General features: G+C 43.1%; 1 long non-coding RNA gene and 1 pseudogene across 1 annotated transcript in view; both read left to right on the forward strand.

Moving 5' to 3' along the window:
• The window catches only part of LOC118992436 (uncharacterized), a 173,997-nt gene that overhangs the window by 19,754 nt on the left and 131,703 nt on the right, over positions 1–22,540 (forward strand). The window lies entirely within an intron of this gene.
• On the forward strand, positions 11,529–11,652 carry LOC118992685 (uncharacterized; annotated as a pseudogene).

Genomic DNA, 22,540 nt, shown 5'->3' on the forward strand with positions numbered 1-22,540 from the left:
GGGGGTGCAGTTAGCATTGCAGCACGTTAAAGAGCTCTTCGGATTTTTAATGACGACTCTTCGTAACTGCGTCTTAACTGGTCCTCACTTCCATTCCTTGTGCAGTTGTTTCAATAGCTCTACATATAAAGAGGGGAGGCCACGTGCTGCGTGAGGGGGCAGGGGTGCGTCTCTGCCCAGGGACCAGGTATGTCTACCTGTGGTCGGCCTCAGGGCCACTTGCTCTTCCACTCTGTTCCTTTTTTTGCAGAGCTTTAACTTGTTCTCCTACTGCCACTAAACTCATGTTAAGTCCTTCTCAAGTGCTCCCCATAAACACCAAGCAAGAAGTGCAGCTGGGAGAACGAATATCTGCCTGTGTGGAGTAGATTATTACTTTAATTTGTAATCTGGGTTACATTCTTTTTAGACGAGAGAGGATTGGGGTGTGCACCCTCTTCCCACATACTCGACAAGGAGCGTTCCTTTTGTCCCCATTCTCTAGGGCATCTTTATCCCCCTTGCTTAATTACTGTGTTATATGGGGCTAAATTTCGAGGTCTAAGTTCAAACTGATCTCATGGCCTGTGTGGAAACTGAAAGATGAGATTCATGTTGTCAGGTGGTGATGAATATGTGGTAACTTCAACTTTACATCGGGCAGGCCTCCTTGCAGACTGTGTCACATTTACACGACCAGATTTCTCACCTAATCGGCTGTCAGTTTAACCATTCCTGCCTCTGTAAGAATCCGACAGGGGGCCCGAGACTCGCAGGTGTCTCCAGGTTCTGGGAATGCCCACTGCAGGCCAATTGTGAGCAAGGTGCTCTNTCAAACTGATCTCATGGCCTGTGTGGAAACTGAAAGATGAGATTCATGTTGTCAGGTGGTGATGAATATGTGGTAACTTCAACTTTACATCGGGCAGGCCTCCTTGCAGACCGTGTCACATTTACACGACCAGATTTCTCACCTAATCGGCTGTCAGTTTAACCATTCCTGCCTCTGTAAGAATCCAACAGGGGGCCCGAGACTCGCAGGTGTCTCCAGGTTCTGGGAATGCCCACTGCAGGCCAATTGTGAGCAAGGTGCTCTGTGCACTGCTTCCTTGTGTTTGTGTTTAGAAAGAAATAGAAAAGGACTGTTAGAGCTGATGGCACCCTGCTGACCTGAGGGCAGCGTTTGTGATGAGAGGGTTCTCAGAGTCTGTGGCAGAGATAGGATGAATTCTTTTCACTTGAACAAAAGATTATTTATAATGAAAACCTTAACCCATACACTCTGAGACACACTCAGATATAAGAAAGGTGAAGGCAGTCTGAAGCATGGATGAAAAATGTCTTCGGCACATGTGCTGGCAATGCAATTACGCATCTGCTACTTTCAGTTCTGAGTGCTTGCTTCAATTTGTGAAGTTCTTTTCTGTTTTATGTATGTATTTTGATTTTATAAAAAAAATTATTGTTGTTCAAGTGCAGTAGTCTCCATTTATTTCCCACCACTGCCCCCATCCCATGTGCCCACCCCATGCGCCCAACCCCAACTCCCCCCTCAATCCTACCCCCTTTGGCTTTGTCCATGTGTCCATTATACATGTTCCTTCACAACCCTTAATTTTTTATATATATTTTATTGATTATACCATTACAGTTGTTCTATTCCCCCCTTCATTCCTCTCCATCCCCACACTCCCTCCCCCACCATTCTCCCCCCTAGTTTATAACCACATGTCTCAAGTTCTTTAGATTCTATATTTCCCCCACTATTCTTGCCCTCCCCCCTATTTTCTACCTACTGTCTATGCTATTTTCTGTACCTTCTCCCCCCTTCTCCTCCTCCCACTCCCCTGTTGCTAACCCTCCATGTGTTCTTCATTTCTATGGTTCCACTCCTGATCTAGCTGTCCTCTTGGTTTGCTTTTGTTTTAGGTGTGGTTGTTAATAACTGTGAGTTTGCTGTCCTTTCACTGTTCATATTTTTCATCTTCTTTTTCTTATATAAGTCCCTTTAGCATTTCATATAATAAGGGCTTGGTGATGATGAACTCCTTGAACTTGACCTTATCTGAGAAGCACTTTATCTGTCCTTCCATTCTAAATGAAAGTTTTGCTGGATAAAGCAATCTTGGCTGTAGGTCTTTGGATTTCATGACTTGGAATACTTCTTTCCAGCCCCTTCTTGCCTGTAAGGTCTCTTTTGAGAAATCCGCTGACAGTCTGATGGGTACTCCTTTGTAGGTGACTGTCCCCTTATCTCTTGCTGCTTCTAGGATTCTCTCCTTCATTTTAGTCTTGGCTAATGTAATTCTGATGTGCCTCGGTGTGTTCCTTCTTGGATGCAACTTCTTTGGGACTCTCTGAGCTTCCTGGATTTCCTGGAAGTCTATTTCCTTTGCCAGACTGGGGAAGTTCTCCTTTATTATTTGTTCAAATAAGTTTTCCACTCGTGGCTGTTTCTTTCCCCCTTCTGGTACCCCTATAATTCAGATGTTGGGACGTTTAAAGGTGTCCTGGAGGTTCCTAAGCCTCTCCTCATTTTTTTGAATTCTCATTTCTTCATTCTTTTCTGGTTGAATGTTTCATTCTTCCTTCTGGTCCATTCCATTGATTTGAGTCCCAGTTTCCTTTCCATCGCTATTGGTTTCCTGGACATCTCCCTTCATTTCAATTAGTTTAACCTTCATATGTTCCTCTAATTTATGACTAAAATCAACCAGTTCTGTGAGCATCCTGATCACCAGTGTTTTGAACTGTGCATCCGAGAGGCTGGCAATCTCTTGGTCGCTTAGAGTTATGGGCTCTGGGGCTTTGAGTTCTTCTTGCACCATCTTTTGAACTGTTTGTGCCTGTTACATATCAGGATCAGAGCCCTAGGTGTTCACCAGAGCAGGGCAACTCAGTTGCTGGGTTGTGATGCTGTACGTGGGGTGGGGTCAAAGAGGAGCAATGGCGTCTCATCTGCCGCCTCCCGCTGCCACCACCACAGGTGCTGCAGCTGCCACCATCACCGGGGCCCGCGAGTTTCATCCCACTGCACTTGAGTGTGCTACCGCCGTCAGCCCTCGCCCCCTGGGGCCTACATGGTCCGTCTCACTGTGCTGGAATGTGCGACCGCGGTCAGTCTGCTCCACACCCTGACTGGGTCTGGGCAGCCTGCGCACCTAGGTCGGGGGATCTTTCCTACCCGACCCAGCTCCGCTGCTGGCTCCGCCTCTCTTACCGCCCCGGTTGAACAGTTCGTTGTTGTCGGACTTCCGTATAATTCAATTTTCTGTCCTTTGGCTGTGTCTTTGCTCTCCAAACCTTTGTTGTATTCAAACTTGGTTGCGGGAGAAGGCACAGTGTTTCCACCTATGCCTCCATCTTGGCGGAAGTGACGACAACCCTTAATTTTTATTTATTTTTATTTTTAGAGAGAGGGGAAGGGAGAGAGGGAGAGAAACATTGATGTGTAAGAGATACATCGGTTGGTTGTTTCTCATACACCCCTGGCTGGGGGCCTGGCCTGAGACCCAGGCACGCGCCCCGACCAGAAATCAAACGGGCGACCTTTCAGCTTGCAGGCCAGTGCTCAACCCACCGAACCACACCAGCCAAGCTGTTTTTTGTTTTAAAGATACCCCCTCACCCTGCTAAATCTGCCTAGGTATCAATACACAGATGTCTCTGCCAACATTCGGTTTCTAATTGTATAATATTCTAAGCAAGAATTTTTTTTACTGCAGACTGAAATTAAACCAGCACATTTAATTTCCTCCCATAATTACTATTGTGGATGTTATATAAAATAAAAAGAAATGGTTTTAGCATAGTTGACACCATTGTAGTATTTCAGTTTGTAGAAAAAATATTGTTTTTCCGCTAAAAGTTTGTGCAGAAATGAAAATAAATCTAGAATAAAATTGGAATAAAGTATGAGACTTTCAGTTGACAAGTCTAATTTAGAATTATTTAAACATTTAAAAATGCCTTCTGAGCCTCAAAATTACAATTAATAAATAATAAAATTAATTATGTTTTCATTATTTCTCATACATGTCATCAAAAGGAAGAAACAAAGTTTGATTTTTAAACTACTATTGAGTAAACCTTAAGTACTTCAGCAAAAAAGAAAGAAAAAGAAGAAAAGTTGGCCTGATCATATGATTTCAACATTTTTGTTTGTTTTTATTTCAACCTTTTAAATTGATAGTGTCTAATAAACTTAAATTAAAATTTAGAATAACTATTTTAATGCTGGTGTCTAACACGTGCGTGGTTACGGTGAGCAGGACCGCAGTGATGACAGAGCCAAAGGAGTAGCAGCTCAACCCAACGGAATGTTAGTTCTCGCTCAGGTCGGAATCCTGGGAAGATGAGCAGACTGGCCGGTCAATGGCTCTCCTGCGTGCTTATTCAGGGTGCCGAGTTGGCAGAGGCTCTGCCATCTTCATAGTGCGGCTTCTGTCATCACCGTGGTTGTCTCTATCACGGCCAGCTAGGAGGGAGGAAGAGTAAGGGGAGAGGGAGTAGGAGGGAACTGTGGCTGGGCCTGGAAGTGGCACATGTGACTCTGTTCGTGTTCCACTGGCTAGCACACAATCACACGGCTACCTAACTGTAAGTGGAGCCTAGCTCTCTGCCTAAGAAAAAGGGAATGAAAAATCTGATGACTAGACATGAGCCACAGTCTAACTCCCTGCCAGCCTAGCAGAGTATGTGATGCAGAGTGGGCCTTCCATTAATATTCGCTGAATTGAGTATGTGTATATTACCTTGCAAATGTGTACCCGAGTCATATAGTTCTATAATGTAGCGATAAGATAAACATGATATTTCCTATTTTGCTACAGTGACTTGGAAATTATTTGAGTAGTTACTTGTATCCCAATTTTTAAAAAGATTTAATTTATGTATTTTTTCGAGAGAGGGTAAGGGAGGAAAGAAGAGAAGGACAGAAACATCAATGTGTGGTTGCCTCTCGCACATCCTCTACTGGGGACCTGGCCTGCAACCCAGGCATGTGCCCTGACTGGGAATCAAACCAGTGACCCTTAATTTCACAAGCCAGCACTCAATCCACTGAGCCACACCAGCCAGGGCTGTATCCCAATTTTTTACAAAAAAATTAAAGATACCTCAATGTATCAAGGTAAATTAGCTAATAAATATTATTCTATGATTCCACATAGTCTTCATAATTGAAACATCATGTTTGTTTAGTAAAGCTATCACTAAAGGTGGACATGTTTTTGCTTTTTTGTATATGTGTTATAATGCATATATTTGAGCACACTGATATTGACTTGGCTGAAGTAATTCCTTAGGATAAATTCCTAGAAATTAAAATATTGGATCAAAAGGAATAAACAATTGCATGATTTTTGCAACATATTTTACGGTACCAGCCAAAAGGAACGCAGAGCTCAGTGAGGCTGCAGCAGCATCGACCTGAAGGGTATTTGAAACGTGCTTTACCGCCTACATGTGTAAAGTAGCGTAACTGTTTTAATTTCTATTTCTTCGATTGTTCATGACATCTCTTTCATACTTCCCCCCTCACTTGGAAGCACTTCTGGTCAGATATGATGACTGGTTGAGTGCTGTCATTTAACAGTACTGTCATTTTAAGTTTCATTAAATTTAAAAATGAAATTTACATTAAAGACTTCAGACAAATACCAGTCCAGGGTTCTTTAATCTGGGGCCCAGGGTTTCTTAGCAATCTACAGATAAGGTAACAGTGACACTCCTGGAATTGTGGGCTGGGTGCTATGAATAGGCACTTATACACATTTTTTGGAATATAGAGTACATAATCTTTTTAAATCAGATTCTTCTCCTTCCATTTTACTGCCTTTCCATAAGCAACATGAGGACTGACTCTGTCAGAAAAAAATGTGTTAACTTCTGGCTTAATTTTACTCTAGGACTCCGGTTTCCTTTGGATGCTAGTGATTCAGCAGAGGTGCCTGATTTCTGGGTTTAAAAAGCAGAATTAAATGCTAGTTCAGTGGAAGCTTTTTCTTTTAATTGTATATTACGAAGTGTCCAATTGGCTGTATGTTATTAATATTTCTAAGCTTTAGAAATGTAGGACAAAAGTTTCAACAATAACATGTTGTTATTTTTGAAGGATAGTTCAAAAGGCACAGAAAAGAAATAGTGGGAAATGAAAACAATAGTACCGATGAGAGAAAGCCCTAGGTTCCTGGTAAGTTTTAGAAGTCAACTGAACTTATCACCGAAGGCAAAAGTAAAGCAGAGGAAGAAACACAAAGTGACACAAGAGGAAGATGAACACTTTGGTCCTATACTCAGAAGAAGTTAGGAGGTAAGGGGTTGTCTAGCGATCTCGTCTCTGAGTAGACACACCTCCCTGGAGAATGCCAGCCCCGCGGTGGCAGGAATCTTGCCTGATCAGTGATGTGTTCCCAGCTCTTAGAGCCGGGTCCATTCTAGTGGTGGGCATTTAATGATTGTTTATTGAAAAAATTAGTAAGGCAAATAAAGGCCCAGTGGGAAAACATATACCTTGAATTCTTATTGGCAAGGAGGCAAAAGAAAAATGTTGCAAGATGGCACAGCAACCACTAACTGGTGATTGATTTAACAGATTTATTGGGCACTGATGGTGTAAGGGGCTACGCTGGGCACCACAGAAGTTGCTAGTGGCTCACCGTCTTTTAAGAGTATGGTTGCACCAAGAGAAGCCGTGGAGGGAGAGGAGAAATTTTACCTCTCAAATTCCAATGTCACCTTTCCTTCAAATAAGTACTTCCTGAAAAGGAAAATGAATGTTTTATTAATTTAAGGTGTAAACAAAAACATCTTTAGAAAAATGTTGCTTTTTTATGGACTTTAAAAGTACAATCCAAGTTAAAACAGTTAATATTCAAAAAGGATTTGCACTGGGCCCCTTATACTTTTCTCCTCCCACCCTGACTCCCCCTCCTATATAGGGATCTGGAACTGCCATTGCATAAAATAAAGAAAGCAATGAGATGGATAATTATTATACAAGGTAGAAAATTTCAGGGGCCCTAAGAAATGCATAGGTAAAATATTATAAGGATTTGGAAGAAAGAATGATCACTATCAGTCAATGTCTTTGTTTGCAAATAATAGAAACTGGTAGTGGGACATTGTACAAAAGCTCTTGTTCACTACAAGGCTGTGTAGTCCTTTGAAAAATCAAGATTGGCCAAAGAAACCAACAGTGGCGAGGACAGGAGCAGGGCAGCTACAGAGGTCCATGAGTGGAAATAAGGGGCGGTTCAGGGTGTGAGAGCTCCAGCCATTTTCCACGCTCCTATCACTGGAGAATCAAACTGCCCAGAATTAGCCGAAAGGAGAGAGACCCTGGCAGCAGCTCCGATTAGCCTAGTGAATGGCACATCTCCATTTCCTCATCAGGAAGGGTGGGGCATTTGGGGTTGTACAGTCCCATCGAGATTGCATGCATCCCCACAGTAAAATCAATGGGTTCCTTCTAGAAGAATGGTGAATGGATGGTGCCAGCCTCCCCACCCCCCCAAGAGCCTCAGTTGTTCACCATGTTTAACGAGCTCAGGGTAGGAGAATCAGGCAAGTCTTCATGAGAGAGTTGGCCTTAGAAAATGAGCAGCATTTGCATATGTAAGACAGAGAAAAGAGTTAGGTTTGGAGGCAAGAGATTCCAGTATGAACAGAGGCACAGGAGATGGACCAGAACACAGGGCCTGTCACTCAGAGGTGTATTGGGAAGGGAGGATGGTTCCATTTGGACAGAGTACACTCTGTAGGGTGAGAACATACCACAAAAGAGCTGGCGCACACACCAGCCGAAGGGGTTTGTATTTTCTTCAGTAATCACTGGATGCATGGGACCCCCCAAAACCCCAGAATTTGTTTATTAGAAATTCTGTATGCATACAATAAACATTTTAAGTTTTGTGGCCATACAGTTTGTTCTATTAATTACTCAACTCTGGGACAAAGCAGCTACCAACAATATTCGAATGAATGAATGGGGCTGTATTCCAATACAAGATTATTTATGGACACTGAAATTTGAACCTCATGTAATTTTCACATGCAGAAAACCTTCCCTTGATTTTTGTCTACCATTTTAAAATGTAAAAGCAATTCTTAGCTCCCGGGCCATAAACAAACAAACAAACAAAAAACAGGCAATGGACTGGACTTTATACTAGCTAATAACATCACTGGCTACTGTCACAACTTAGAAATCAGGATCAACATTTTCTTTTTTTTAAAAATTTTTATTTATTAGAAAGAGGGGAAGGGAAAAAGAAAGCGAGGGAGAGAAACATCAATGTGGGAGAGAAATACTGATCTGTTGCCTCTCTTATGCACCCACTTAGGGGACTGAACCCAAAACCCAGGCATGTGCCCTGACTGGGAATCAAACCAGCTACCGTTAGATTTGTAAGCTGGCTTTTAATCCACTGAGCCACACCAGCCAGAGCACTATACAGAGATCATTTTATTGCTTCATCAGAGAAAGGGAGTCATTCTAGATATTCACAATTAATTTAAAATTAAATAGAGAAATCGGTCACTCTTTTGGTGGCTTCTTTACCAGGGCTTTTATTTTATTAGTTTCCATAGGGTCATAAATTCATTCAATAATTATTTGTGAACACCTATGTGTCAGGTATTTTTAAGGCAAATAAAAACTCTTATTTCCCACCCTCCCAATGACTTTATTTTAACACACCATTTCTTTGCAGACATTACATTAGAACATGTAATAAAAACTCCTGAAAGCAGGGGGAATGAGGGTGGGGGAGCCATGGTTGTTAAAATACGAAGTGAGAGGTGGTGGGAGACAGTCCAGCCCTTCAAAATCTCCGTTAGTTCTACGAAATCACACCCCTTTAAACACGGACCTGAAATAACAGCTTGTTTACTATGCAAATATAGTTTCAAGGGTGGTCCCTCAGCTCTCTTTTCCAAAAGATTGCTCTCCTTACACCAGTCCTTTCTAGAAATTCTAGACCACTCCCGGTGTGGGGTTTGGACTAACTCCCCCCACTCGCAGCCCTCCCAGCGGGAAGGATAACAGTGGATTCCGATATGAGAGCCTACCTGCATGTGTCAGTGTCTTTCCCAAGTAGTATTCTTTAAAAAGAAAGAAAAGCGAGCGAGTAAACACTAAGCACTCCACCTGGCACGACTTCAGAATGCTTGTGATTCAGATATTCCGCTTATTGTTCGTCATAGATCTAGGCCCGCCTTGCTCCACATAAATAGAAGCTCTTGTTTCCGCGCCGCCTGCGCATATCCTCTTACATGTCCTTAGGGTGCTGGAACAGCGGGGCTTCGCTAAATGGTTCTGAGGCTCGAAGAACATGAAAAGCAGCAGCGAAGGGCTCCTGAAAGCATTTGCATTGACGGGTAATATGTATCGACAGTACGTTTTTCTTTTTCTTGCTGTAAAGTGAAAGCCTTTGTGCGCTGCTTTCCGTTGTTAGCACCAAGGGTCATAGAGGCGGTGGCAGCGTGGCCAGCAGCAGGAGTTGGCTGAAATGAATCAAGAGAGGTGGTTTGGGCCACACCATCCTCACTGCTTGACCACTCCCTTGTGCTTTGACTGGCTGGCATTCAAGGGAGCGGAGAAGGGGTTTAGGGGAAGAGTGAGGTGGCCCTGCAAAGTAGAAAGAACCAGAAGCATTCATTTGGGGTCCAGTCACCTGTCAGGCGACTGGAGAGCAGGCTATAGATTAAAAAAAGAGAAAGAAAGGAATGTTTTTTTTTTATTTTCTATAGCATGAATCAAAGCAATTAAGTCCCAGCAACACTTATTGAGCCCCTAGTATATACCAGACACTGTTCTAAGTGTTTCAATATCGTTATTTTATTTGATTTCTACAATAACTCTCTCTGGTAGGTTATCTAAATATTTCCATTTTACAGCCATGAAACTGAGGCTGGGCAAGGTTAGGGCTTTAAGCAGCAGGCCCAGGATTCCAGAGCCATCGAGAGCCATCCAGTCTGCCTGGAGTGCCTTGGAGAATAGTTGAACTCCTGCTTGTCATTTTCTTCTAGACTTACATCTTGGGTTTTGCTACGAGTGATGGGCATAGATTTGCATTTTCTAATGGAAGAGGGAATGAAGTTAAATCACAAACAAGACAATGCTTGAAAAAGATGATGTTAAAAAATACTGCAAAAAGGCCCTGCAGGGTAGTCCGGTCCTGAGAGGCCAAGATTGTGGGTTCGATCCCCAGTCAACACACACAAGTGTGTGTGAAACAAGAAATCAGTGTTTTTCTGTCTCCCTCCCCCACTCTTAAAAATCATTGCATAAAAATTAAAATTATATATTGCAAAGAGTTTGTGCCCTTTTCCTGACTGCTTGCTAGCACATTTCTTGCTGTCGGGAAGGAAGGATGGCACCACAGTACTAGGTTCTATATGAAGCAATTTATTATTTTTTTGAAAAGTGATAATGGCCTTGTTTTCATCTTAAGAGTTGAGAGTGGCAAAAGACTGATAGCACCCTCAGAAGCATGCACTCAGCAAGATTCCCTAAATAGTTCTTTCCTCTCCAGTCCTGACCCAGTAACCTCTGGGCCATTCTATTCCCTGGAATCTCCTGTATAGGGCCCCAAAGAGTATGCTGATGCCTGCAACATCCTTTTAGGATGTGAAGACCTACAGACAAATGGCTCCTGGGGATAGGAACATATCAAAACGTAATCCTTACTCATAACAGAATTGAGTTTGGTGTGAACCCAGCAATCAGGGAATGAAAGGTGAGTGCATTAACCTACCATGTTATCTGTATAGGAGTTTTATATCTTAAATGGAACAGACATCCCTGCAAAACAATAATGGGCTGAGATTAATGAGTTACAGGTGACCCTCAGACACGGGAAGGTTGACTTTGGATAAGCAACCACAAAGGTCAAGTGCTTATCTGAATTAACCACAAGTCTTGGATCTGGGGTAAAAATAAAGGATGAAAAATACCCCGGGGAGAGGCTTTCTTCAACCTGAGTTTTGTGTTCTTTCTTACCTTGGGCTACATTCCGCATTGGATTGGGCCAGTTCTTTTCTTATGGCATTTGCACATACATCTCTGGCCTAAGCCAGATCTCAACATCATGCAAATAGAACGAAAACCCAGAGCAATGCTTTTCAGATTTCTAGGGTTTCAGAATGAGTTGTAGACCAATTATTTTTGCTAGCATAGAATCGAGTCTTTCTGATAGAGGCTTTGTAAGAACTGGAATGAAACTTTACAACCGTAGTCGCTTTTGCCTGGTACTGGCTTGGGGATTTGCAGCTGTCTCATTGTACAGTGCAAATATGTGGTGGTAACGATAACTTCTGTGTTTATTACTCTTGTCCTTAAATCAGTTTTAATATTTCCATGTAAGACAGAATAATCCCAGAGCAGTGCTGTGTTCTTCATCGATTGAAAAACACACTTGGAGTTGTATCCTCCATAGAGAGTGTATATAAAGAGGCAGTCCTCATGCACCCCACCTTTGCCAGGAGTTGGAAATGAGGGAACTAAAACGCCCACTAAGAGCAAAGCTTTAAAAACAATTGGACTGAGCTTTGCGCAGTGGCAGTATCGTAGCCAATGAGGTTTATCTGAGGCGCAATTATTGCTAATTAAAAACAATTGGACTGAAATGGCATATAGATACATAAAGGTTTTTTTTAGGTCTTAGAAGGGCCCTATGAAATCTGAGCAAACACATTAACACGTGCAAAGAAAGAATGAGCAATTCAGAAGGGGGTTGCCAGCCCTGGGAGGGGTGGCTGAAAGAATGCTGGTTCTGGCTCTGCCCCTGGGAGACCTACTGGGCTTGGCCCAAGTCCTTGCAGATGGGGGTGAGCATCAAGTAAACATTTATTTGAGCAAATTGGTATGGAGGTCGACAACGCGTTAGGTGTATGTCAGGCTCTGGGACCAAGTGCTGAGTATGAAGATTATCTCTCAAGGCAGAGAGGCCTGGCCTGAGCCAGGAGCAGTCTTAGAAGGGAGCACATTCCCGTGAGGAAGAGCACTGAAGACTGAGAGCTCTCCGTCCCCAGGAAGACTTGCCTGGGGAAGTAACTGTAGAGGGAGAAGCGAAGGCCATACAGGAGTTAAAGAGCAGAACAAGGTCCAGGTAAGGAGAATACCTCGAAGAGGGCGAGTGTTTGCTCAGGGCCCCAGGGAGGCAGCAGATTTGAGGGGTGGCAGGAGGTGGGGTGACTGTACCCAGAGGTGTTTTATATATTAGACAACGTTTACTGAATACTTAGTAGGTGCTAGGCACTGTTGAAAGTGGCTTACTCTCCTAATTTTCATCACAATCCTATGAAATGAACAGTCTTTATCCCTGTTTTACTGAAGATGTTGGTAACTGTAACACAATACAAGCAAATGAATCACCTAAGCTCGAAAGTAGAGGAATGGGGATTTGAACCACAGAACTGTGGTTGCATAACCCATATTCTTCACCTATTCTGACATCGAAGGCAGGAGCTGAAGTAGCTAGACTGCAGGGCCAGTAGGCCGAGGATTTTGCCTTCTAAGAACAGTGTCCAGTTTTTGAAGAGTGTCCTGGTCAAATGTGTGCCTTGAAAAAAAGGTGTGACTGGCTACCGTTTTTCTAAGATCTGGTATGGTTTTGCTCCATGCATAAATCTGTAGAGGAAGAGGGAATGCTCAGATTATGTGAGATTCAAAAACATTGCTCACCAAGACAGCCATTTCTTACTATAAATTAATACACTAGCTTTGAACATGATAGGGCCTTTCAAAATTCCTGATTGTAGGGAGAAAATATGTTGCTCATGTAGTCCCCACAACAGTTGTTTCTTAATGTAAATCAATACAATGGCACCCTGGTTGGATATATCAAACTTATGAGATAGGTTAGGCGGTCTGCCCTAGAAAGGTTGATTCATACCCTCTAAAAATACGGAGTTTCTGATTTGCAACACTAAGGAGCAGGCTTTGTCTATACCACAGGAAACTCACCAAACTAATGATATTGTCTATGGCTGGCTGCTCAGGAGGGAGCCTGCTGCCTTTTCCAAGGGGGACAGTTGACGATCCCACAACACTCAACATCGCTGGGACTGTGGGCAACAGCCACAAATCATTCTCCCCCTCCTCCTCCTCCTCCTCTTCCCCTGCTTCCCTTCTTTCTCTTTCTCCTCCTTAGGTGATGTTCAGCACCATACACAAGTAGGCAGTATTTAAGAAGTTCTGTCAGCAGGCGTCAGGTTCAGAACTCACTGATGGGAATCGAGCCTTAAGGGACTGTGATCCTAGACGGGAAAATAAGAGAGAAGCCCGTTTCACATAATGGGGGAACAGGATGGAGCCTGAATCTTGGTTTCACAATAGGAACCCAGCATAAGAGCCTTTTAGTATAGAGATACAAATCTGGGTGAAGTGTAGAGATGGTAACTAAAACCTCCTGACTGATGAGATCCTTCCCGAATTGAATGCACTTAGGAAAAAGGCAAGGTTACACCCTAAGCCCTGGGGCATTCCGACTCTCAGAGGCAGGGAGGTGAAGAGGCGGGAAGAGAAGAGAGGGGTCTGACAAAGAAGTAACCAAAGAATTGGGAATAAACGCAGTAGAGCACGGTGTCCTGGAAGGCAAGTTCAAAGTCTTTCAGTGGGGAGATAGTGATCAGTTACATTAAATATTAACAAGCAAGACAAGGACTGAGAACTGACAGATTTCCCAGTGTGGAGATCCTTGGTAACAGTAACAGGAGCAGTTTTGATGTTTGCAGGGTGAGGCCATGATCAGACTGGCTTTGAGGAAATGGGAGGAAAGACACTACCAATGAATATGAACAACTTCTTTGAGGAGTTTTGTTGTCAAGTGGGGAAGAGAAAGCGGAGCAGGTGGAGAGAGAGATGGTGTCAGAAGATTTTTGTTTTTATTTTTAGTGAATGAAACAGGAATGAGTGTGTATGTACGGCAGCAGCTGAGGAAAATGGGGGGCGACTGTTGGTGCAGGAGAGAGGGGAAGAATTTCCGGAGAAATATCCTTGCGGCATCAAGAGGGATGGGATCTCGTACAAAAGTGGGGACCGACCTGGGCTGAGAGCCCCGGTATTCCACCCAGTGTCACAGGAGGGAAGGCAGGGAGGGTGTAGCGGGCTCTGATGCTGGTAGGTGGGCACATGAGGTGGCAGAAGATGTGAAACATCTTTCCGAATGTTTCTGCTGTCTTGGTGACATAGGAAGCAAGCACACGATGATGAGTGAACTGGTTGTGGAGGATTGAGGAGAGAAGAGAAGGCATGAAAGAGTAGAGGAGAATGGGAGAGGGAATGGGCAAGGCCACGGAATGATAGCTGGGCAGCATTGCTGTCCACAGGAGGTGACCATGATCAGTAGTTTAGAGTGAGATCCTCCAGCGTGGCTGTGCGTTTTCTGCAGCACATTTGGTTGCAGGGACGCTGGCGTGAAAGAAGACAGAACGTTGGGTTTAATCAGGCCTGAGAATTTACCAGTACAATGCAGTGACAGAGAAGCGAGGAGGATGAGGTGCTTGCAAGGGAAGAATAATAATGATGGATCATGGGATTTAAGTAGGATGAGGAGGAGGAAAGCGAGGACACAGAGGGATGAGGACAGTGGTGACAAGGTGGTAGGATCAATAAATTGTAAGTCTTAGTGAAGTAAAAATGTACGTGCTCCAAATGTCTCAAACTCTTAATGTTCATGTTTCTTTAAATATTGATATAGTTTTTTTCCTGGGAGTGGGGCGCGTCTGCTGGGACAGTCACTGCTGGGGAGCTGCCAGCAGCCCTGCTCACTGATGAGGGGAGGGGGAGCCTACTGGTTTCTCATCAAGGGAGGAGATGACTGGTGTGGGCTAGCAGGTCTCAGAGTGTCCAGTCTCTTGAGTCCTAGGATTGTAGGGTGAAGTGTTTAGACTCCTGGTCTCTCTCCCTCTCTTTCACACACACACACACACACACACACACACACGCACACATCTCACATGTACATTTTTCTTCTTTACTAAGAATTAGCATAGTGACCCACGCCAGATGTGTGGTCTGTCGGTGACTCATCAAAGGCCCTGGGAGACTAAGAGGAAGGTCATAGAGAGCCCAAGGTAAGGTGAAAAGTCAGGAGAGGCAAAGGAAGAAGGAAAAATACTTCCCCCAGAGGTTGTTTTGAGTCTTTAGATGACTAAAAAACAATGTGATTATGCCAAACAGGATCAAACAAAATAACTGATTTTTGTCCCTTTTTTGTTTAAAATTTTTTTAAATATTTAATTTGTTTATTCTCAGAGAGATGGGAAGGGAAGGAGATGTTTCTTCGATGTGCAAGAGAAACACCAGTTGGTTGCCTCTCACACACCCCCAGCCAGGGACCTGGCCCATAGCCCAGGCATGTGCCCTGACTGGGAATCGAACTGGTGACCTTTTTGGTTCACAAGCTGGCACTCAATATCCACTGAGCCACACCAGATAGGGCCCTTTCTGTTTTGTTTTTTTTAACATTAATAAATCCCCATTCTGGAAGAGGTAGGTCACAGCATCCAGCCCAGATCTCCTTTTATGCAACGGTTATTTATTTAAACAAATGCTTTTTGTTTTCCTTCCCTTTCTTTTTCTTTCTGAATTAAAAAGAACAAAAACACTAAAAACAGTTTTCTTGGGGTGTATCCAAAATGTGTTTATTGAGATGGCTTCCTACTCATCCCGACTCAGGGTGCTTCTAGTGCTGCTCCCTTGCGATGGAGCATCCTCTGTCAGTCCGCCTTGCTTCTCCTCCTCCTCCTCCTCCCGTAGAGAGGTGGGCCCGCCGAGGACCGCGGAGCAGCCGTCACGCAAGACCGCCGCCTGTGTGTGGCCGGCGGCCGTGGAGATTGTGTAGCATCCTGGGCATTTCACACCCGTGGAGTAGGAACTGGGGCTGCGCACCGGGCGCTTCTTCTTGTGTTTCCACTTCTCTTCTCCTGGAGAGGGATGAAGGAGGTCCTTAGAGGCATGTTGTCATTGGGAGGTGGTCACCACCAGAAAGGAAAATAAGGCCTTTTAAAGACAATCTTTCACCTTAGAATTTAGTTCATGGATGACGTAAAGGCAAGTCATTGCGGACTATATAGTCGAAACCGGATCACCGTTTCATGAGGGACTACGGCTATAAAGATGTGAGATGTCTTTGTGTGGTGACCACAAGACAGGTAGTTACCTGCAGCTGATCTTTCGGGAACTCTCACGGTTATGGATCAGCTCTTGCCCACCCTCCGCCCCCTGGTCTCAGCCAAGGGTTGCTTGGTAGTTTAGACTTTTAAGTAAAAGATGGGCTTTTTAGATTATCTGGCCTACTCTTGTTGTTGTTGGCTTTTACAGATGTTAGAATGGAGGCCTGGCGAGGTGAAATGCGTGTGTGGGTGCCTGTTCCGGCCTCTGGCTGCGACGGGAGCACCCCTCCTCTGTGCTCCTGTCAGGGCCTTGCCCCGTGTCACGCCGTCCTCCTCCTGGATTAGAAGGACCGTTCACCCTGGGACTGAGATGGGCGTGTGGCCCAGGAAGCGCAAGCTCACTTTGTTTCTCGCTGTTATGCAGAGGATGGAACAAGAGATTTTGGGAGTTTTTTGCAGAACTTATTCACAAAAAAACAACCAAGGACTGGGGATGAGGAGGGAACGAGTTTTTTATTTTTTAGAATAAATTTTATGTAGGAGATGGAAAAATAATGATAACAAATATATTGAGAGAGCTTGGGTTTTGGAGTCTGACAATGACGGTAATTCTTTGTGCTGAGCGCGCACACAGCGCTGGAGGGGTGACAGCACACCTCTGTCACCTACCGATGTCACCGATGATGCGGTCCTTGGCAAGTTACCTAATTTCTTTGAACGTTCTTCTCCCAACAAAAATAAAAGAATACTAATGCCTTTTTCACATGGTTATTTTTGTAAAACATAACATTTTGTATTATATAAAAGTATCTGACATATAACAAGTGTTCAGTAAGTGTTAATTGTTTTTTCTACCCTTCCCCTCAACATCCCTGAGCTTTAAAAATGCCATTCCAGACTTTGCGCTGTTCAGAAATTTCAGCAGTAAGGCAAGAATGGTTATGATTAAATCCATTTGATAGTGTGTGTTTAATTTTGTAATGTAACCTGGTATCAACAGCCAAGATCTTTGTCCTGAAGGGAATTTCAATATTCAGCAAAGTGGGGCTGATTTAATAGCCATTAATTCTGAAGGTATGTTCAAGTTCAAAGTCCATCTGTTTTAAAATGTAAATTGGTCTTTTTAAAAAAATGTATTTTGTATTGGAATTTAGGAACAAATGCTGTCATTTTTCTTCTCTGCATGGGATCACAGGTGCCTTTGTTATCACAGAGTCTAGTACTGAGTGACACCTCACACAGGAAATGTACACCCTGACACTAGGCCCCAAATCGCTGAAATATCCTGTGTTTTCTATTCATTAAAGCCCTAAAGCACTATGTGCAAATTCCCTTACTTTAATTACACACCTCAGGGATGTGCAGGCCAAAAAAGAAGGCAGGCAGACAAAAAGCCAGGCCTTTGCCAAAAAACCCCAGCCCCCTAAACTGGTAAACATTTATTTTCAGCTGGGAAATCTGCTATTAATTCATATAGTGACTTTCCCAGCTGAAATAATGAGCCAAACCAAGAGAACCAAATGTTCGCAGTGAGCAAACATGAACAGTTGGGCATCTCTCATTTTCACATGTTCCTTCGGCAGCTAAGGTGCATTTGTACTTTACCTGGAAGCTCACCCCTGTTTATGCTTCAAGTGTCTTATTTTTCAAGCAGAGCTTAGAGACTCTACTGTAGAGAGGTGCTTTAAGAATTAAAAGAGAAAAAACACCAAACTAAATTATTTATTGGGGCTTAAGAGCAAAATCTCCCCATGAGCCTCACTGACTTTCTTTCTTTGAAGGCCTTAAAAATCAGAATTAGCAAAAACATGAGATTTCGAGGAAAATGCCACTTTGGAATTTTGGCGGGAAGTTAGCAAAAATCCTAAACTTATGAACAAAAAATTTATTGTTCTGTCAAGCAAAACAGGAATTAAAATACATTATAAAAGGTTGTTTAACTTTCTGGGAGGCTTTTTTCATTTCCATTTCATTACAAAGCTTTAGAATGTGGAAAATAAGGAAAGAACTACCCACAGGCACCGTATGCATGACAGTCTAGTGTATTATTGACACTTAGAACTCAGATTCTAGAACAGAAAGTTACCCTATGCGTATAAAACTGCATAAAAAGTAGTTTGTAGAAGAGCATGCGTGAAGGCTTCATGTACAGCAAATAAGAAAGGAGAAACAAATTGACACATGAAATAGCAAAGTAGAAGTGTCAGTCAATATACTGGTCAGTTCCTGTGACAAAACAGAGTACCTACTCAACAGTTAACCGTTTACATTTTTCTTGATATAACAGAAGTTTAAAAAGTCCCAAACCCAACTTATATAAAGATACACTTTATGTTTGGAGGTTTAATGCCTCTCTTAATATAAGCTTGGATGCAGAGTTTTAATTTATTCTCCAAGAATAAGACGGCTTACATTTTAATGAAGATGTGGCTTTTATTGTAGCAAATGTGATGAAAAGTAGCTTTTAATTCATAACACTTTAAAATCAAGGTTAACCACCTCTAAAGCCTTTTCCCAGAATGAAAATTTTAGCAGATACATGATTTTTTTTTAGCAGCGAATAAATGAATAAAATATATGGGATTTTTTTTTTTTGGTTCTATAAGAAGAAGCAATGCCCTATTAATTTTGACATTAGCCATTTAAAAATCCAACATGGGATAAAGTTATGCATTCCTAGTCTCTCTACATTTTTGTCAAGAGATGAACATTTTTGCCAGATTTTTAATAATTTGCCAAGAGCTTTGTCAGCCGGTTTATTTAGCCCTGCGTGGCCATGCCAGTTTCCGTCCACCACCCCACTGGGTGTGACGCCGCCGTCACAGCCCGCAGAACTCCTCCCCAGCAATTAGACAAAGTCAACACAGCGATCGCTCCCAACCGCCCTGAGGTACCTGCACCATCAACAGTACAGATTCCGAGGCTCCAACAAGCTTTGCTTTGTTACTGCCTCCCCACCTCAATTAGGACTTTTTTTCTGCCGGGCAGTTTAGCACCAACACCATGCGTGGACCAGATAACTCTTTTAAAACGCGTGTTTAAATCATTCTTCTGCCCATCCCCCTTCCCACCCCCACCCCCCACCCCCACCCCCCACCCCCAGCCCAACCCAATCAATTCTTCCTCCACCCCCTTTCCACCACTTCCTCCACCACCGTCCGTTCTGGGCTGCCCCCCTTCTCCCAGACCCCCAAAAGGAGTCTCAGATGGAAACAGGAGTCTGCAAGAAGGCCCGCTTGCAGTCCCTAACTAGTTACCATGCCGACTGGAGCCTGTGCTGAGGAATGTGCTGCTGCCACAAGGAACTCAATGAAAAGATGAAGAAAATGTGCGGGCAACACTCGTTTGGCCGCGATGCAGGGGAATCTGAGACAGGGCTGTTGGTATGGAAGGGCCTCACTGCATGCAATTTGCAAACATGCCAACTCAATAGCCTGTGATAGGCACTGGATGGCATTTAGGGGGCTCAGAGTCTTCAAGGGCTGGCTGGGGAGGATAAGAAGGAGATAGGAAATCTGCCTCACGAAACAATGCTTGCCCCTGAGAAATCTGAGCGTTAATCATTTTAATAGGAATCTGTGCAAAATGCTAAAAGAGATAAGACTTCCTCTTCTCTGTCCAATCATTACACCTTCATGAGATTTATATGCAACGTACTTTTGACTGGCCATTAAGAAATCTGACTTTCTGTCCTAAAAGTTGTCAGTAGAATTCATGATATCAGAGTTGCGTTGGCAGGAGCCCTGATGGAGTTGTAAATCGCAAGCCAGGTTTCTCGAGCCGTTCCACAGAGCAGAGGATTGCTTTCATCTGTGAGGAGAAGAGTGGAGGCAGGATGCAGTCCAGATAGAGCAGAATTCTGAGAGCTGAAGAGATTTGGAACTTTGCAGCTAGATGGAGGGAGATTGGGGTTATGCTGGGCACTCCTAGGAAGTCCCCCTTGTCTGGGGAACTGAGCTACCATGAAATAATTCTTAGTTCAGAGAATTGGAAAGTAAATACAGGACCACCATGGGGACTAGGTCCACTCCAACCAAATTTTTCTTTAAATTGAATTCAGAGGGTGACATTGGTTAATAAAATTATATGTTTCAAGCATACAATTCTATAATACATCATTTGTACACCGTATTGTGTGTTCGCCACCCCAAGTCAAGTCTCCTTTCTTCACCACTTACCCCCCTTTCCCTCTTCTATCCCCCCCACTTCCCTTCCCTCTGGTCAGTGCCATACTGCTGTCTATGAGGGATATTTTGGGGGTTTTGTTTTACCTAATTTCTCATCTTTTTCATCCAGCCCCCCCAAACCTCCTCCTCTCTGAGAGCTGTCAGTCTGTGCTCAGTATCTTTTTTTATTTGGCTTATTTCACTTAGCATAATACTCTCCAGGTCCAACAAAACACTTATCCAAAACACCTCCCATTCACGTGAACCAGAGACTGCCTTGGATTTCCCGGAGCGAGTGGAGAAATGTTTTTCACAATTAAGATGACTCAGGACTACTACTTACACATCACACTCACATTAGTAAAATTTCTTTCTCCTTGCCTTTTTGGTCTTCCACATCGATTGATTCCAAACTGTCCTGCACATCACTGGCAAACTAGTTTTCCATGCTTGCCAATTTGACCCTGTCTTTTCATTGCCCACAGCCTCCCTATGGCTCCTCATTGCCATGGCAACCACGTGTCCTGGATTTTTCAGGACATTTTGATTTCAAATATTCTGTCATGTGGTCAGACCATGTGTCAGATCATATGCCAAAAGATATGTTCTGATTTTGGTTTCGAAAATATTGTCACTATACCCATTGCTCCCCAGATATGCCTACCCTTCCTTTTCTAGCAAACTGGAAAACAGTGCTTCTCTTTAATACACCTTTTGTGTTTGCATAACATTTTTCAGAGTGTTTTCGCATAATCATTTTGATGGATCCTTTCCTCCCTTTGAAGTAAGACAAGATAGAAGACATTATTTCAATTTTATAGATGAGAAAATTGGGGCACAGAATAGTAAATTTATTTTCTATTATATCTTTAGTGGCAAAATGATTAAAATTGCAGTCTCCTGAGTCTAATGTCTTTTATCTGTGACATGCTGCTTCCAAATATAAATATGATGCTTTATAGTCTAGGTTTCTTTGCCTTTTTATATCTGAAACACTGTCGTTCAAGGGACCACGTGACTGTAAATGAACTCTGTCCTGGGTTATGCTGCAGATCAGCCCCCGAAGTTGAGTAAGAGTTGGGGGAAGACTTTAAGGTGAAGAACTGAGGGCTGAGGCATTAATCACCAAAGTGAAATGTCACTTAGAAAATGAGAGGGAAAGACAGGAAGGAAGGGAGGGAGGGAGGGAGGGAGGGAGGGAGGAAGCAAGGAAGAAAAATAATTCATTCCAGGGACTGTGCCTGTGCCCAACAGTTACACCAGCAATATTTCTAAAAGACAGACTTATCTAGCACATGACTAGTGACATTGGCAAACATCTGCTTCTTAATATTTTTAANAGGGAGGGAGGGAGGGAGGGAGGAAGCAAAGAAGAAAAAGAATTCATTCCAGGGACTGTGCCTGTGCCCAACAGTTACACCAGCAATATTTCTAAAAGACAGACTTATCTAGCACATGACTAGTGACATTGGCAAACATCTGCTTCTTAATATTTTTAAAATATATTTTATTGATTATGCTATTACATAATAGCATAATCAATATGCTATTACATGCTATTAATTAGCAAATAATAACAAATTATTTGCTAATTTGCTATTACAGTTGTCCCATTTTCCCCCCTCATTCCCCTCCACCCTGCATACCCTCTCCCATGCACATTCCCCCTTTAGCTCATGTCCATGGTCATACATATAAGTTCTTTGGCTTCTACATTTCCCGTACTATTCTTGCCCTCCCCCTATTTTCTACCTACCATATATGCTACTTATTCTCTGTACCTTTTCTCCCTCTCTTCTCCTCCCACTCCCCTGTTGCTAACCCTCCATATGATCTCCATTTCTGTGGTTCTGTTCCTATTCTAGTTGTTTGCTTAGTTTGGTTTGGTTTTGTTTTAGGTGTGGTTGTTAATAATTGTGAGTTTGCTGTCATTTCACTGTTCATATTTTTTATCTTCTTTTTCTTAGATAAGTCCCTTTAAACATTTCACATAATAAGGGCTTGGTGATGATGAACTCCTTTAACTTAACCTTATCTGAGAAGCACTTTATCTGCCCTTCCATTCTAAATGAAAGCTTTGCTGGATAGAGCAATCTTGGATGTAGGTCCTTGCCTTTCATGACTTGGAATACTTTCTTCCAGTCCCTTCTTGCCTGTAAGGTCTCTTTTGAGAAATCAGCTGACAGTCTAATGGGAACTCCATCTGCTTCTTAATATTCTTTATTATTAAAATATCTCAAAAATGGCATTGTGTTAAATTCTTTCTGGCTAAT

Source organism: Sturnira hondurensis, unplaced genomic scaffold, assembly GCF_014824575.4.
Source record: "Sturnira hondurensis isolate 20B ecotype Veracruz unplaced genomic scaffold, ASM1482457v3 Scaffold0008196, whole genome shotgun sequence".
Classification (NCBI taxonomy): Eukaryota; Metazoa; Chordata; class Mammalia; order Chiroptera; family Phyllostomidae; genus Sturnira; species Sturnira hondurensis.